Source organism: Anopheles stephensi, chromosome 3, assembly GCF_013141755.1.
Source record: "Anopheles stephensi strain Indian chromosome 3, UCI_ANSTEP_V1.0, whole genome shotgun sequence".
Classification (NCBI taxonomy): Eukaryota; Metazoa; Arthropoda; class Insecta; order Diptera; family Culicidae; genus Anopheles; species Anopheles stephensi.
Genome location: NC_050203.1, coordinates 51,615,461 through 51,633,653, shown reverse-complemented (window position 1 = coordinate 51,633,653; position 18,193 = coordinate 51,615,461). Strand labels below are relative to the sequence as shown.

General features: G+C 46.6%; 1 protein-coding gene across 4 annotated transcripts in view; it reads left to right on the top strand.

The window, feature by feature from the left end:
• The window catches only part of LOC118514540 (midnolin homolog), a 59,329-nt gene that overhangs the window by 36,475 nt on the left and 4,661 nt on the right, over positions 1 to 18,193 (top strand). The window lies entirely within an intron of this gene.

Genomic DNA, 18,193 nt, shown 5'->3' with positions numbered 1-18,193 from the left:
GTGTTTCCCTTTCCTGTCCCACACCGGTTAAGTGAATAATGCAAATTGTGTTTAAAAAAGGACCATCCAGACAGATGCGCTCGCAAACAGTAAACACACAGCACACAAAGATGGAGTTCGGCAGCGATGGTTTAAGGCAAAGTCTTTGATCGATCAAATTGAAGCGCAACTAAGCGGCTAATATTTATTAGGAATAATTACATTATGGCTTGTCCGTGTTATGCCGGCCGGGGCTTCCGCCCGATGTTTTGCACTTTCTTTGTAGAAATGCTCTCGGTTTTTAGTTTCTTTCTCCCTCCGTAACCCCCACCCAGCGGCGGATGAAAGCATTATTTTGCCCGTTGCTTTTAGTGGTGAAGCACAGGGGACTAAATTATTCAATTAACATCAATTATATGCTTTTGCCTGTTTCGCGTTAGTTGACTTTTATCGTTCTCTCACCGTTTGGGGCGATGTGCACTTTTGTTTGTTCGGGTTGGGTGGCGTGTCCTGGGCTCCCTGGGTTCCAGGGTTTTGCTAGCTGGATGAAATTTTATTTTCCACAGCCTTTTATCACTGGCAAACAACACACGCCCGGGTGGCTCCGCTTTGATCTTACCGTGGTTGTACACAAGCGGCTCTGGTCATGGACGCCACCTAGCACTGGTTCGGTTCCGGAATGTGGGTGTGTGCATCGTTGCACCCCGCTCGAATGGGTGTGCAGAAGCGTATGGGAAACAGTTCTGAAATGGACATTTGCCATTGCATAATTAAAAGAAGCTGTTGTTAAATTCATGATTAAGGAGGATTTTTCATTGCCGCTACAGAATAGAGAAAGAAAGTGAGCGAAAGGTTTGCGTGAAGAAGAAGAAAACCTCCTCCATTCTATTTGTTTTGAAAGAGTGAAAAGAAAGTTAAACTTCTTATCACAAAACGTATATTCCCGTTGTGTGTTGTGTACTTTCGAGGCATGAGTCTTCCAATCGATCGAGCCTATCTGGCAAGTTCGGAAACGAGCCTATACAGAGCAGCAATAACATCATGCCGTGTCGTTGTCTCCGTTTGGATGAACTTCTTCTGGTCAAGGACTTAACCGAAAGTTAATTAAATTTCCGCCAACTCACTCACACCATTACGCATACACCGGCAGCAGCAGCGGGTGTAAGGCATGGGGCGGCCATTTTCTTTTTTGTCTCCTTTTTTTGCCGTTTCCGGCAATCTCCGCTTCCGAAAAGCATCCGAAAACATTCGATAACAGTTTCCTTCGATATTGCTTCGGTGGAAATCGTTTTCGTTCGTCCGTGGCACAGCTTCTGCTGCAGAAAACTTTGTTGTGCCCACCGTGTGAATGTGTGCGTGTGTGAGTTTTGTGTGCTTGGGTCCGTGAATACATATATATGTTTGACTTAAGCCAAATGGGGAAAATGGAAAATCTCCAACACAAAGCCTAAGCTCTGGGTGTGCTCCGATCGCCGAAATTTGATGGAAAAGGCTTTACCGTCGGCAAAGCTGCGTTGATCCGGGGTGTGATGCGTGTATGGGAGTTGATTTTATGGAAAACAGAAATCTTTACTTCGGGAAAATTCCATGATCTTCTTTGCTGGCCGTCCCGTTCCCCGGAGCAGCCTCTTGCTTTTTTTTTCTTATCTTACTTGGGTTTTGCTCTACAGAACGACAGTTAGCGAACGTTTTTCTCAGCTCACGATTGAAATCTGTGTGTGCGTGTGCGTGTAACATTTTGCATCCATTTCGGCGTGTCCGGCATGACTGGTGCACAGGCAGTAAAAAAACTTTTTATGGCTAAATTTTTATCGCTCTGCACGCACCCGCTTCATCCACAGCAACGGGCACGGTTGGGAAAGTAATGCCTCTGGTCCGAAGATTATCGAGCACACAAACGCGAAATTCACGGCTCATAAAATTCCAGCCCGGTCGCGCAAAATTGCCAGGTAAAATGCGTTGAGCTGCCTTTTTCCAGCTCCCGCCGTAACGAACGTACCGACGATTCCGGAAGCTTTCCCCGTAACGATTGAAGATGTATGGGTAGCGATTTGGTTTGCAATTTAATGTTCTCATTCTCGCTTAACCTTTTGTGCACGGGGTATTAGAGCATGGGGGCTCGGTGGCGTGTACGCCAAGGACATGTAATGATTGGAGCACCGAAGTGACGCGGGCGGACGAGTCTGTCCTGACTCGACCTGACTCCTGACTGTTGACTGATTGACTGGCGGATTACGGGTTTGAAAGTTTGATGAGCAAATCAAACTGTAAAATTTGCTGCTCCATCTAATGACAATTTTCAAATCACTTAACATCGCTCGGGGATGGTACATTGTTGCGGACATCAGGAGGGAGAGAGAGAGGGAGAGAGCTCTGGCAAAATGGCAGCGTAGAACACCTCGTTTTGCTCCTGTTTTTTTAGCTTTGGTTTTGTTCGTACGGCAAATGATTGCGCAATCATGTTGAAAGTGAAGCATTTGTTGGTACAATGTTGCATGCTAGAACAAGCTTTTTGGAGAAGGAGTAATTTGCTTTATTTGATTAGCCCGTCAATGAGGGTTTCGGAAAGTCTGAGATGGGTCGTCGGTGTGTTATGTTGAATGTGAAATGTTTTTCTGCATTCTGGCTAATGAGTTTTCGGAAGGATTTTGCTATTAGTTGGGTTGGAAATACCTTTCTATATTTCAGTGGAGCTTACATGAATGAATATTCAAATTGATGATGGGAATTCTAACAATTCTCCTGGTCAACCATTGTCTTATGTTTTTGTGGGTTTTTAAAGAGGTAGTTAGATTTGTTGAAGTTGTGGATTTATAGAAACTACAGAAATTAGTGAGACACTTCCTGATGACCGATTCCGCCTACCCAATAGTGTTGGCAGGATTCTTACTTCTTTACTGATCAGACACTATACTTGCTCCTACACTTGATCTCCTGCAGAAAAAGTCGATACGACTGATAATATAGAGCGCCGTCTTCTGCCAATGCAATATCCAGGATTTTCTGGTTTTATCCATATAAAACCATATAGAAAGAGTACAATCCACATCGGTTTGGAGACATTCCCTTCTCCAAAACCGTGAAAGGGCAGCTTATTCCAGATGAGCTCTGCCGAAGACAAGATGGTTACAACACTTACTGTTTATGTCTGAGACGAAGCCGTTCATGTGACAGTCACTCAGAATGACAAATAAATGACCCAGTGACCGTACCCTCCGAATCTGCTCCTGAACCCTGCTAGATCTTAACACATTTGCAGAGTTCCCACTCACAATTCCCAACCTTTGTTCGATTTTAAGTTGCAAGTGGGGGATCCTCTAAACTCTTGTTAGATTTTTAAAAAAAATGGCGGTTTTTTTTAGTAACAATTGCGAATTATTATCCTTGCAAAACTCAGATTCCGATACAAATCCGGGATCGAGTCCTAGAATGCGTTTCAGATTGAATTGCCCATCACAACTCAGAATCAGTAACAGATGACAATCATGAAAAATGTGTTTGCGTCGTCGATCAAGCTGAGCGTCGTTGTCGAAGCTAACCGAAGGTGATCGCATTGCCAATGTCTGAGACTCCGTAAGTGGCTTGAAGAAGGACCTTTTTTTGCGTATTGCTGACAGAGGACCTTATCAAATGTTATTATGTTCAATGTACTGATATTGGTCGTAAAATTTAGAGAATGGGTTTAAACTGCATTTAGCTTTGAAGGTGTTTGCCAGAGAGCTTCACATGATTCTTTGTGTGATAATTCCTAGAACAATAACCGAGCTCACCCGGGATAAGGTGCCCTTTCACGGTTTGGAGAAGGAAATGTTTGCAAACCATCGTGAATTGTACTTATTTTTGTAATTTAGCTTTAAGCAATACGGCCAGGCCATTCTTTATGAATAAAAAAAAAAAAAAAAATCCTAGAACAATTTGCATGCTTACTCGGAATATCCAGCTTCCAGAAGAGCAGATGGCAGCGAAAGAGTGGAGATAAGAAATAATTTCTACAGAAAACATTAGAATTTAACATTAATCGTAAACCATTGTTTAGTTTCTACAGAAAAATGATTAAAAGTAATGTAAAAGACTTTCTTTTCGGAAAAAACCCGAAACCAAAAGAAAAGAAAAAACCATTTCTCATGCTGAAAGTGTGTTAGACAAATCAAACATTACATCGCACGTGTGACACATGCGTTACACATCGCCGAAGGTCGCCGCATTCCACACTTGAGCGCCCAATTACATTTTAATCAAAAGATGATTCGTTGCTCGATGCCGAAAACTGCTTGCCGCTCGATTAAGCAATCAATCAAGTGAAAGCGGTAGGCGTCACAGAACCGTACACCGTAAGCCGAGCGGAGTGAGCGAGTCCGCCTGGCGTTGCATATACAAACTTTTTTTTTTTGCTTTATTTTAGGCACTGTTTAAGCTTTTCTTACCAGCGTCCCATGAACCATAAATGGGGACATAGGCACGAGAACACCAGAGAGGGGGGCGAAATAGGAAAAAGTCTTCCGATAAGCGTAAGCGCACACGACGCTTTTGTCTGGCGAAAAACAGTATCGAAGGATACTTGTGCTTGGTTGGGGCTGTTAAAATTCATGTCCCTCTGGATTATGCAAAACCATTTCCATTCCTTCTCGGCATGTCTCTCGGCGCGCGCCTGGAAGGCGGGAGGGTGGGTGTTAAATTTCTCCCTTCAGACAGCAGCTAGCCAAGCAGTGGTCACATAGCAGCTTTACCTTCCGGCTGGTGTGTGTGTGCCCGAGTGCCGTCATCGTCTGTCTAATTGGAATAAAAATGTGAGCTGATGAAATATGTATGCGTCCACTACTACCGTGCCTGCTGTGCTACTCCTTCATTACAGAGGAACAACAATATGGTGGGCATGATTTGGATTTTAGTTGAACGTATCGAACAAAACGAAACCCCATTACAGGGCAGGACCAGCGGGAGTGCGCTAAGGGAAAAGTGATTTGTGTATGATGGGTGGAGTTTTATTCTGTGCTTAGAAGTTTTAGTCGATGTAGTGCAGCAACGAGAAAACAAAAAATGCGAGCAGAGTAGTTCGATGAAGTAACCGCAAAAAAGTGGTTGGGAGGTGATGCTGAGGGACGGAGGGACCGACGAAAGTCAGACATACAGTACTGAGGGCTTACGGGTGTGAGGATGTGTACCTGGGAATGGTGGTGGACCTCCTTCCGTAGTGGACAACAATGTTGCAGTTTCACATTGTGTATGCACCGATCGACACCAGGCCTCTCGGTGAACTAGTGGGCAGAAGAAGGAACAGGAGCAGAGTGAGGTCCATCATAATAAAACTCGTTGCCGGCGCCGACCGAATGCTTGTCCGAATTGCCAAGATGATAGACGTCGCCGATGGGGTGGGTAGTGGCCGATGCCTTCGTAATATGCCAGATTAGGAGCGTTGTCCTTTCTGCTTCGCAAACCAGTACCAGGACCGAGGACGAATTAATAATGAATCGTTCGGTGTGAGTGCAATGGACCTGAGTCGCACTGTCCCTTGGTGTTGTTGCTTGTTGTATCTGTGTAACATTTTGCAAAAACCTGGCACATCCCGAACCAGTCTTCTATCGAACAGCCGGGAGCTGGTTAAGTATGGGGTGTCCAGGATCACCATTTTTTGTTGTTGTTGTAATTGAACTAATTAGCTGAATGGGTGAGAACCACCACCGTCGTTCGGCGTTCGGTGCGTCATTACTGCGGCTATAAAATACGATTGCATTCGGCACCACCGATAAACACACGCAGCGGGCGAGTTCGTTTCATATTTAATGTGTAAACGCCTCGCACAGGGCTCTGTGGGTGCGCGAAGACAATCTCATTAAAAAAAGGGAACTATTCAGTAAAGTTCCTCCTCGTTCAGGTCTGATTTTTGTCGATATTTATAGGCGTGCCTTTATTTGCAAATGATGTCGTTTCAAATTAACCTTATGCAAATTGCTCGAAATGGCTCTTTTGCATTATGTGTGTGTGTGTGTGTGCTCTCACATTCGCGGGTGCTCTCTCTCTGTCTCTCTTTTCCTCTATTTCGATTGCATTATTCAAATTTGTTGGGAGCATAACAGCAAATAAAATGCTTTCAATCTCTTCTTCACCATACTTTAAGGTAGTGTGTGGATTGGAGGGAGGAGGGAGGTGAGGGCCGTGAGTGTGGTGCCATCGTGCAACGACACTTATCATAATGAATGTCGAAATCGTGGATTAATCACTTATGGGGCGCATAATCGGATAAGCCGGATCTCACCGTGTGTGTGTGTGCGTTTGTGTACGGTAAATCATCGGGAACGATTTTTACGCGTATGCGGTTTATTTTGTGTGTGTGTGTGCAAGCATTTCATTAACAAATGAAGCCAAACCCCCACTCGAAACACAAACACAGACGAAAAAATCCTTAAAGAATGTTTCCAATACGAAGGATATCGGTGCGCTCGGCAATCATTTTCAACATCCGACCATCCATCGGTATGATTACGCACCGACCGGATCCGGGTACTCTCTCACCAAAAAAAAAAAATGAAAAAGCAGAAGAAATGTCGGCCATTAAACGTCAGTGGCGGTGGGTCGGACAATTTCCGGGCGTTTTTCGCAATAAAATTACCGTCCACTCAATTCGCGCGCGCACAAGGACCCAAAACGTTCAAATGGCAGCGGTCACCAGCGGGGCCCAGGAGTCCCATTAATTTCGTGGTCAATAGCTACAACATTTTACCTGCGGTGTCGTGGGGGGAGAGGGAGATAGAAGACAGGTGGTTTGATGGGTTGCCATCGCTAAAGGAAGCCATTTGGTGCGAGAGAGCACGGCACACGAGTTGCGGTATCAATAAATTGTGTTCAATTGCGTTTGCATTCAATTGGGAGAATTTACCTTTGTCTGTCACCGCACGGTGTTACAATGTAGTTTGTGGTGGTGATTTTTGTGCAGGAAATCATGCTGGGAAGGGTAAATTATAATAAGAGATTATTATACTATCTGTCGTTAAAAGAAAAATCGTCTATTGACGTGTTGGATTTATACGTTGGTCTTTTATATAATATTTGTCAGAATCTTCTGATGATTTATTTTATGACTGAAGCATTATTCTCTATTTATTTATGAATTTGTTTGAATATGCTTAATACTTTTTTATCTTTGCGAAATCCTCTCACTTTTTCTTTTTTCCTGGTAAATCGATCTTTTAGGTCGTGATTGCTTACAAGACATATTTCTTACATGATATAATGCTTGCCTGCTTGCCAAACTAACAGGACCTTAACCTCGTGTATTATTTTGTATGCAGCGCAGTTGAAAAACACACCAATCGCACTTTTTATTAGTACAAAAAAACGAAAGGCTAATGGATAACATTAAAACAATTTTGAGGTCCTTTCCAGGGAGACTGTAGCAACAGCTGGTTAAAGGTTCCGCAGCAGGATTAAGGCTGTGATCGATGCTGATTTGCATGAATCTTCTTGATAATATTGTAATTTAGTCCGCCTGTAATTAACTTACCAATTCAGTAATTATTCGTTACAACTATAAAGGAAATTTTCGTTTTCTTTACGAAACTGTTAAATTCCGTCACGCAACCCTGTAAGATTATCTTGGTTTTATGCACATAACATGAAAGTAGTCATTTCCAGATAACCAGTTTTTAATTTTCTCAAAGGTGTGGGATTCCTGATTCGAATGCCCTACCTTTGTTGTCCAAGACTTGACTACAGTGTTTAGCAACACTACGTAGTTATCTGTGTGTCAGATCGCCTTCAGGGGATACATATCCTTGAACCTTCATACTTTGGGCAAATATAATCTGCATTACACGGGAAACGACCTACCAAGTCTCTATTTCATTCCTGATTTTGTTTACTGTATTGTTGGAGCTTTTGGAAGTAGTGATAACATCCTTATTTTCTTGGGATCAACGATGCAAGCTATTCTCTTCCACTATTCCCACCTGAATTCTCAAAATTGCTCAAGTTGTCAAGAATTTTAAATGACAACTTTTAAGTCTGAATTTTAATATCTCAAAAAAATGGACGGACATGTGCGGTCCGGAGGCCGAGGCGATAACGGCGCCGGTCTTCAAACGGCAGGACCGGGGTTCAAATCCCATCCAGACCGCCTCCCCGTACGTAGGTTCTGACTACATTTAGTCACAGAAAGGCAGAAATGGCTGGCCGATATGTCATATTTTTCTCGAACAACCGGTACATCCATAATATGCTGGAGTAAATAATTATTGCAGAGAAATATTATTCAATATACGCTGCAAACTGTTTAGGATTGCTGTTATAGAAAAACTAATTGAAAAATAAGGCGAATTTTCACTTTTGTAATATGTAAGAGGTTGTTGAATGCATAAAGCTAAAAACTTTGCATACTTTATAGACCTTTAATAGGCTAGCCATATGTACTGCTTAGTATAACTTCATAATTTTTTATGCAAGCAGGCTTTTTTTTCTGTATAGTTTTACTGAGCACTGTAAAAATAGAAATCTTACGCTTAATCATTGAATTGTAAACCAAATAATGCTTTGTCACACCTTCCATGCACTAAACTGTGCATGTAATTAGCTAACCGGCCAATATTGCATAACGCACACGTTACCCAGCTGTGACAGGCATGCTCACAATGCACGTACACGGTATGCAAAAATCTGTGTTGCTCTATACATCTTAAAATCCATTGCGAGACAACAATCATGACTTCTAGGAATGATGGAGCGTGTCGAGTGATTGTTTGAGAAATTGCTTTTAAAATACATTTGAATACACCCCCCAATCGCTCCCAACCATGCTCACATTCTCACCGGCAACAACCCCCCTCACTCGTACGCATACACCGAACCCCCCTTCCGATGCTTTGTGTTGTTGGTCTATAAATATCTTTTTATGACGCTATGGCAATAGGTGTTTACGCGTTTTACGATAATAAGGAAGGAACAGCGCCAGACCGGGTGCTAACTCTAATGCTAACTCAGCGTTTAGCACATACACACTCGCCTTCCCCCTGCCTCCCCCCTGAGCTGCCTCATGGGAAGGGCCAGGCCGATTAATTTTTGCTTCTTCTTCTTCCCCGGTGAGGCGAAGTGGAAGGCCGAGAATCAGCTGTTTTTGATAAGCCAGCGACGTGTTTTGCATAGCTTCCTGTCCCATTTGCAAAACAGCCCCGCGGGTCTGAATGGTCAACATTTGTCTCGAGAATGAATGACCGTGGGGGTGGTTTATTGTTTGACAAATATTTGTTGTAAAGTTGTGAATGCCGTATTTTGCTAGACGCTCTCGTTGTGTACTTGCACGGGAAGGTTGCCGCTGCATCCCGGATCCAGCGATGTTGGACGATCTTATCATGCGTTACATTCATGTTGATTAATATATATGGCTGTTATTCAATCTCGATGTAGTATATGCTTTTAATTTTTTGTCGAGTTTAGCCGGTAACCTTTTGAACTAAACAAAAACACACACGGATCATCAATAAACCGTGTGTGTCGGGTTTCCTCGGAGGTTAACCAAATATGTAATCCGAGGATGATAACGCGAGTGTAGGAGGTGATGCACGTCGAATGGACTCTTTGTGCTAAATGCGGTGGAGCACTTCCTATCATCACAATAATAACTCGCACGAGATAAGCCACCGAACGACAACGGCAGGTTATGACTTATCTGTCAATTAAAACTGTCAAATGTTCCGGGGCACGGTGGAGACCTGCTTTGTGCCGGGAATCGAATTCCCTCGTTTGTGTGTGAGTGTGTGTTTGGGAAGTATATTGAGAGTGTCCTTCGACCCGAATAACTTGCACTCGTTAGATACGGATAACGATAGGCCAGGTTGTAAAATGGCGCCCTTACTCATATACACTTCCCGTACCCTTCGATCTTACATTGTTGGGGGGTCAATTTTTGGAACAATTTCTCCCATCATCATCTTCCGTGCGTGGTGAGGGCTAAGATTTCTTTTCCGCGAACGACAAGGGGCCCGTCCCGTGTGCCACAATAAGAAAAGTTGTGCTAGGCCAGGTTCAAGGAAACAAGTTCACCACCACGCCTTTATTATCGTCGGACGAAGTCAGGCGAGTTACACACGCTGTTTACTCGCGTACCGCCATCGTAAACAACGCCTGGTCCCGGCCTGGTGTACACCTCGCCGTTATCGGCTGCACAGAGACACAGGCTCTTTGTATCGCGAGATTTGATTTCACACAGGTCCTCCACCAAACCGAACCCGTCAAAGCACGATTGAGATAAGATTACGATTGCGGGCGATTAGAGAAGCGACCGTCTCGCACATAACACATCGGTACACATCATCAACGTGGTACCGATCATCACTCGTAAAGTTATAATAAGCCGTTGTTTGTGAGTCTCGCACAGTGTCCTCCGCTACTCGCTCTCCCAACCGACCAGAGTGTAGTGCCCATGTTCATGCCTGTTTTGAATGATAGAATCCCGTAGGCACACTGCTCGAAATATGGGCCGGATGCGTGTAAGCCGTGCAGCACCTCGCCCGAACATTACGTCGATGTTGTTTGGTTGGTCCGACGCCGAAGATAAGAAGCAGCGGAAGACCGAGCACACTGCCACGGTGCCGGCAGCGCGCTGTCAGCGCTGAAACAGCTGATGAAATTTGAGCAAAAATTTTCAGCACAACCATAATATGCACACACAACAGAACGGCGAGCGGGCACATTGTGCGATAAGGCGCGGCGTCGTGGTCTCTGCGCCTGTGTAAGCGTTCCCAAATGTGAAAGGAAAATTCCATCGTAAGATGATGACCTAAAGCCGGTTGGTGCGTTTCGCGGCGACCAATCGTTCGAGTCGCGAAGACGGAGGATAGCCAAAGAAGCAGAAGAGGACGCGGAACTGATCCACGTCTACAAAGGCGATACTCACCGGACGGGATGTTTTGTTTGGCCGGGTCTGTGATTGTGTGTTTGCCCGGTGTGTACTCGGCTGAGCATTAGATAATCGTGACAGCGGCGACGGTGTCGGAATCTCGAAGCTTCTCCGTTCCCGAGGGAGCAAGTACACACCCCCTCTCGGCAGGAGGTACTACACTCCACATTGCACATTCTAGTGGCAGCACTTGACAGCGGCACCAACACCAGACCAGACTCTCGCGCCTGCCTAGTGGAGGCAAATGGACGTACCTTTATTACTAGCATTAGCAGTTACTATTTACTATCCGTCCTCTTGCTTCACTCTGCTGACCGCGTGTCATCCCTTTGGTCGAGGTTGGCGTTGAAGAAGCGTTTTACGTCACACCCGGTCTAGTGCTGCTGTGGGAGCATCTGGCGTACCCTTCACAGCTCCCTCGCCTAGCATTAGTCAAAGGGATAGGTGATAGTTTTACGAAAAGTTAACCTTGAACGGGTACAAAAACCCTCGCTCCACGCCACAGGTTCGTCCGGGGTAATGACGGGGAGGGGGTTGGTGAGTGGAGCAAATCGTCCCGTAGGCGGCGCCGTATCTCGCGCGAAAAATTTACATACATCGATAAACAAGATACCTTCACAGCGCGAGGGTTGGTGTGGTGGTGATAGCGAGCGGTGTTGCAATATTTGCATGCATTCACTGCTGTTGCTGTTAGCATTGGCCGCCGGCTGGTTCGCCGAGATAGTTTTGCCTCTCCCACCCGAATGAGAAAGGTGCGCGCGGACCGCGCTCGCGGACCAGCGATGAGTGGGTTTTATTTCAATGACCAGCTGTGACATTGAATTAGGATGACTAGCTCTCGGACTGTCTCGCGGTGTGGGTTTTTCATTGTGTGAGGGTGTGTGTATATGGGGCTAGAGAAAAGGACACAATTTCTAGGGAATTAATTTTGAGAAAGGTCTGACTGGTCGGGACGCCGGTACTCGGTTCCCGTTTGCTTCCTCCCAATGATGGGCCGGTCTGAAAGATTATTGTTCCAGCTTTGCACACTAATGTGAAGATAAATTTGGAATTCCTAGAATGTGGTACACATCCCCAGACGACGGATGCCCTGGCTGGTAAGGATGAGCCCGCCAGCCTTGAAGCGACACCTTCCATCGCTTATCCCTCGCCCACGCACAGTATCCAGTGAACCTGAGGAAAACCTTTTGCAGACACTTTCACTGTCACTGCGGTGGTTGTGACCCTGCGGTCCAGAGGAGAGCGGTGACGCGAGAAGGGCAAGGCGCTGTGTAGTCCTTCGGGTGTGGTGTTGCACTTTTTTCCAGAACACCGCTTTTTCGGTCGTTCGGTGCCACATGGGAGGAAAAATGGAAATTTCGCTAGGTTCCAGTCTGCTGCCAACGAAGTTTTTTTTTTTTTTGTCAGGGCTTTTCGCACAAAACTCCGCTCCGTCTCGATTGCATTGTGTTCGGCGCGCTGGAATGGAAAACGAAACGCCTCCCGATTCCAAAATGTGTTGGTGAGCTTGGTTTGATGGGTCCAAAATTTTATTTTATCTGCGGCGCTCGTTCGCCCTCGCAACCTCCTGGAGAAGACTTTTGAAAAGAGACACACAACAAAAAAGTCGCCTAAGAAATGCGTGTTGTTGTCGCCGTTCGCTTTTCACCGAGCAGAATTGATCGTCCGTCACGTAGACGGACTCGATATATAAATACTTTGACATTTGAATACGATTTGCTATTTTGTTTGGGGCGTGTGGCTGTGTCCGTCCTTCAAATCGATAGCTCTGGCATGGTGCTTCACCCATTGGGTCGTATTCATTCCAACCAGAGCACATCTCTCCGGGCAACCGACCGTCCGATGGACCAGACTGGGTGCAGATCCTTGCTTTCCTTCTTACTGTATCGTTTTTTCTTTCTCGATTTCTAACGTTTCACATTGTGGTTGTATATTCGATACATGCACTGGACGAGCTATGCTCAATTCAATCGACTAGCGCTAGCACGGTTTCCATCTTCTACCTTCATTCCTAGTGCCACGCGGGGCCTGTTACTCACAAATAGCAACTAAATATTCTACTGGTGTGCTTTTTGCTTTCCACCTCATTCTTAACGACACCTCGCCTACTGATCGACCTTGACGTTGGGAGGATGATGGGGATCGATGCTTCTCGTCGCTTGTTTGGACCGCTTCCCACCGCCACAACCACGCAAGCAATGGGACAACACCGAGGAAAGATGGTTGATTATAGCAACAGGTGTGGTGTACAGCATTCTAGATAGGACGCTGATTGTTATTCTCTGATTTTGGCAACGATTTTGACAACGCTACAAAACGACCATATAGACATTAGGGAGCCCCAAACCACACCCTTGTCTGTGGGGAAGCTCTCGAACAGTGCGCTCTAAAAATAAATCCTCAATTGCCCAACAGTCGGTCGGTCAGCTTTATGTGCAGTCCATACAAAGCCTTATAGGAGCAGATAAAAGGAAATCGAAGAGGCTAAACAATCGGCCCCCCAAATTGTGCTCCCTTCTTACTGTTTTGCAGTGCTACTGCTACTGTGTTAAGTGTTTCCATACCATGAAACTGCATATTTTATGGCACCGGGCAGCACCCGCATACCGCGCCTTTGTCTCTATTTTTAGTGCAACGGTTTTCGACGGTGGCGGTTCCTTAACTAATAGTTTGGAAAATTACCCCGGGTCCCGCACAATTGACTTTCATTGTCGTCGCTGTCGCCCATTTCGGTCGATCGTGTGTCACTATTAAAGTGTGTCCACTCGGTGGTGCACCCGGTGAATGTGTGGTGCACGTCCTACTGCAAATGGCTGCGATGATCTCATCGAGGGATGAATTATGAAACAGGCTGCCTCTGCAGTGCGAGCTTTAATCGGCACCACGTTCATTACTCAACTAGCAAATTGGTCGGCCAACTGCAAGAAGAGTAGGATAAATATTATAAAATTAGATCGATCGGTGCATCCCAATCCCGGGATGATGCAATAGCCAGCCAAATAAGGGGAATCGGAAATCGCATCGGCCAACGAACGATCATCTTCATCGATCGGGAATAATCTTCTGTTGTTGGAGCGATTCTGCATATAAAACCATCTCTCAAGCTGATCTATTTCGAGCCATTCGCCAGGAACACTTTCTTCCTGCTTTTCCCAGCTCACATGTCGTTCTTCAGGTGTTCGTACACGTGAGACGAAACCTGCTGGTGCATCGCTCAAGAAAACACACACCAAGCAGAGTGTCCCGCAGTGTGGGGCATCTAATCGCCATAGACGAACGCTGTCTCCGTTCCCGGTATGACAGCTCACTGTGCCCCCCGATGTTGGTGTACTGGCTCGTACAGTACTTCAACACTAGAACACTAAAGCACCAGCCGCAATTCCCGTGGGAGTGGCGGGTGGCACTGATACAGCTACAATATTACCCGTTTTTTATTCCCTAACCTACACTATTTATAATCGCTTTATCGACCACACCGAACACTAGACCGAGCAACCATCCTCCCCCCTATAAGTGACAGGGAGCATCAACAGGGAGGTGTGCCGCGCTGGGCTAAGTAAACTAATCAACAGAATGATTGCATACAGACACAAACCGAGACACACACACACACACACAGTATCAGGGCAAAAATCACGTTGACATGGCGCACTAGTGATGGGGCGCTGCGGACAGGGAGCAGCCGGGATGATGGGGGGATGGTCGAGCTTAGATGCAACAATGTAGCACCGGGTAGTTGTAGCACTAGTGAGGAGCACTGCACTCGTTCAAGGTCAGCCGAACGAACGGGCTCAAACATCCCTTTGTGGGGGGGAGGGGGGAGGGGTCGAACTGTATGCAAGTGCAAGTGCATTTAGAGATACAGATACACACAGTAGCAAACACCGGAAGGGAAAGTGACACATTCGTGCGCACAGGGCCCGATTCGTGTATTGGTTTCGGTGTGCAAGGGGGCCCGGCCGAGCCCTCCGACCGAGAATACGGAGGGTCGGCTAAGGTCGCGTGAGATGTAACGCGGACTAATTGATTGAATTGATTTTCAGAACTCGTTACTCGCGTTACATCACGGAGCTCTCTTACTGCACTCCACTTGATGGCTGGCATAGGCGGCAAAAAACAGATTCTTGCAGCTTTGTTGCTGTGTTTAAGTACAAATTAAAGACGATAAAGATGGTACAGCAGGGGGGACAAGTTTTATTTTTTCTTGGAGTACATCGAGGACTTTCTGCTCTTTTTTACTCAGTTATACAGTAGCTTTAACTGAGTCCTTGAGTGACGTATCGTAACGTCCCTACTTTAACGGAGAATTCAATCTGCAATCGGTGTTGTGGAAGGCGGAACCTCTACCATTTTATGTCACGGGAGCACCCATCTGACTCGGGGACATCACTGGGCCCCACTGGACCCCTTTACATCGATGCCTTGTTTATTTGCGCGAGTTTAACGAAGCGTTTTGCCGGGCGGAGGGTTATAGAGCAGCGCGGCCGTACAGTGACCGGGTACATATACATCGCTTGTCACACATGCTCTACACATGAGCTCGCCAAAAAGCATTTGTCAGACTGTCACAACCACCGAACAACCTCTACGGGACGTTACACATGTCGCACCGTTTCAAATGCGTTCTGAAATGCGCAAAAATGGCATTCACAGTAAGTGCCTCCATCTCTCCAGCTGTGGTATTACACGCATCGCAACATTCCATCTGCTCGCGGGAAACAAAGCAAAAAAACCGAACCCACCCTTGCTCTCAGCGCCCTATTACTACACTGCACCAACATTACTGTGTTGGTCGGTTCGTGGGGTTACGGTGCTGCCAAAAACACACAAAACAGCCGGGGAAGGAAAGAGTTGGCGGCTGGTGGCTTGAGTGGGGGAAGCCACCGGTGACAGTAAACGATACGCATCGGAGTCAACGGACCGTGCCGCACAGAGCACAGAAGACATTCAAACGGCAGCAACATTGTTGCAACACGAATTTCCATTCCTGCCGGGCGCACCCGGCGTACGATGGGAATTATCGCGTGGCGCAGTTGTACTATCTTTCCGGGCTTCAGGATGTTAGGATGCGAACCGTTTGCAGTGTTGCAGTTTCGTCACTAGTCAATCATTCCCGTTCGGTTTTACATGTTTCCCGCTCAAAAGTTTTTCGTGTGCATCACGCGAAAATGCAAAAGAAAAGGATGTCGCTCCGCCGTTGCATTGGTTCCCGCCCGGTGTGTGTGTGTGTATGCAAACCAAACGAGCGTGGTGTGCTCTGCTTCCTTTTGTGCACAGTGATTTTGCCGGTTGCAACAAAGTGTGATTGTGATTCGCCCAGTTACTGCGGCGTCGACGCCGACGCCGACGATCCGCAGATATCGTTGGGCGGATTTCCATCTTCAGGAACTTCCAATTCCGAAAGTAATGCAAACGGAAAAGCTGCTGCTTCGTCGCTTGCTGCCTTCCACTGTCTGGCCCAGAAATCTCGCCCAGTGTATTTCGGTTCCCAATACTGCACTGTGACCTGCTGCTACACACATAGGGCTAGCCAGCTCACAAGTACAATACTTTGAGGGCAAAATTGAAGTGTCTTCCGCTGCACGCGATTTTTCTCGCATGACACACACACACACACACACCCCCATCCACCCGCCCTGGGAGGAAAACTAGGGAGATCGTTCTCTTGTGGCCTGGAAACATCGCACCTTCCAACAGACTGCAGTAATGCTACTGTTATTTACCCATGCCCATGTTTCAGTTTGCAAATTTGTATCACGCCACAATGGGTAGGGTAATACAGTGTCTGGAGGGGGCGAGGGGTGAATTGGCAGGAAGCGGGGCAAACACACTAACATGTACGCAGCGAGCAGGAGGGAGTTTTATGAGTTGAGTGGTTCCGTTACGCGAGCTTTCATGTTGTTTTAATGGTTCTGTCAAGCAACACAGCAGAACCAGCACCAGAAACCTGGCGAGCAGAAAAAAAGAAATTGAATGAAGTGAAAAGATTCTGCCAACGCTCTCTAATTGGGTGGTGTGTGTGTGTGTAGAGGAAGGGGAGTTTGGTAGGGGGGGAATTTGGCACCTCAGGGAGGTGGGGTAGGGGGAAAAAAGCATGGAATGGAAGTTATGAATTCTATTTGTGTACTTTCGTTGTATGTTTGCTTGAGGAACTGTTGTTACAAACTTGCAGCTTTGGCCGGAGCGAGTTTTGTTTGTTTGGGCGCCTTTCGGTACATCGTAGCGTAAGCTGACTTGGACGTTTTGTGTGTGTGTGTGTGTGTGTGTGTGTGTGTGTGTGTGTATGTAGCTCATGAACGGGAAGGAAGCATAAGTGAAGTGAATCAAACGTTGACGTTCATAGAGAAGGTTCACTTTGGAGCTGACGTTAATTGTAAACGCAAATAGTCTTCCACGGAGCGTCAAGACCCTTTGCAAGATACCTCCTCATCTCCTGCGACGGTGATAGAGTTCTAACATCAAACGTGGAAAGACACCTTCAATTGAGGAAACAATTCTTATCATGTCAATATCTTCGCACCTACCGGTCGCTATCGTGGAACCCGATATTGAGCTGCCAGCGACGACGTTGACTCCGATACCGTTTGAAGTCTCCATCCCCCTGGCTGATAAATCACTTCACCCAGGCCCCGATGGTGGCGATCATCAACCCGACGGGTGGCGGACGATAAAGATAAGCGGCGTACCAATTTTAATCGATAATTGTAAGGGAGGTTCGGGCATAAAAATAGCAAACCGAGCTCCCTGTGTGTGAGCGTTTCCAGAGCACGAGACCCTGCGGCGGCTGTGGGTCCCGCTAATAAGTAAAGTCGTGCCCTTTGTTCGATATCAAGCAAGTGCTCTGCAAGCCTGTTTCGCTTCATTCCACCATTTCCAAACCCCCCAACCTTCCTCCCACGGGAACTTGTGGACAAATTGGGGGGGAGGGAAAGGGAAGAGATGCTTAAAGTTAAATTGAAATGCGGCATAGCGCACTCCGGGACGCTCAGTGCTCGGTGCAGCACCACCGCACGCAACTACACAACGGCCGCGTTGGGTGATAGTTGTTGGGCCGAACTTGTCAGCTGTTTCGCGGTTGAGCATCGCCACACAACCTAACACACCAACACAAGTCCGCGAACCTGGTGCCAAAAGAGTTTATGACAATTATCGCCTCTTACGAACACGCAGCAGCCTCGCGAGTACGCGGCGGTGATGCCAAACACATTGAAAGGAATCGGACCGCGCGCGCTGCATCAGACACATACACATGCTGTTCGGGGGGTAGGGGGGTTGGGTGGTGGTTACCGATACGCGGACTCGCGGCGGGCTGTGCGCTTGTGGTGGTTC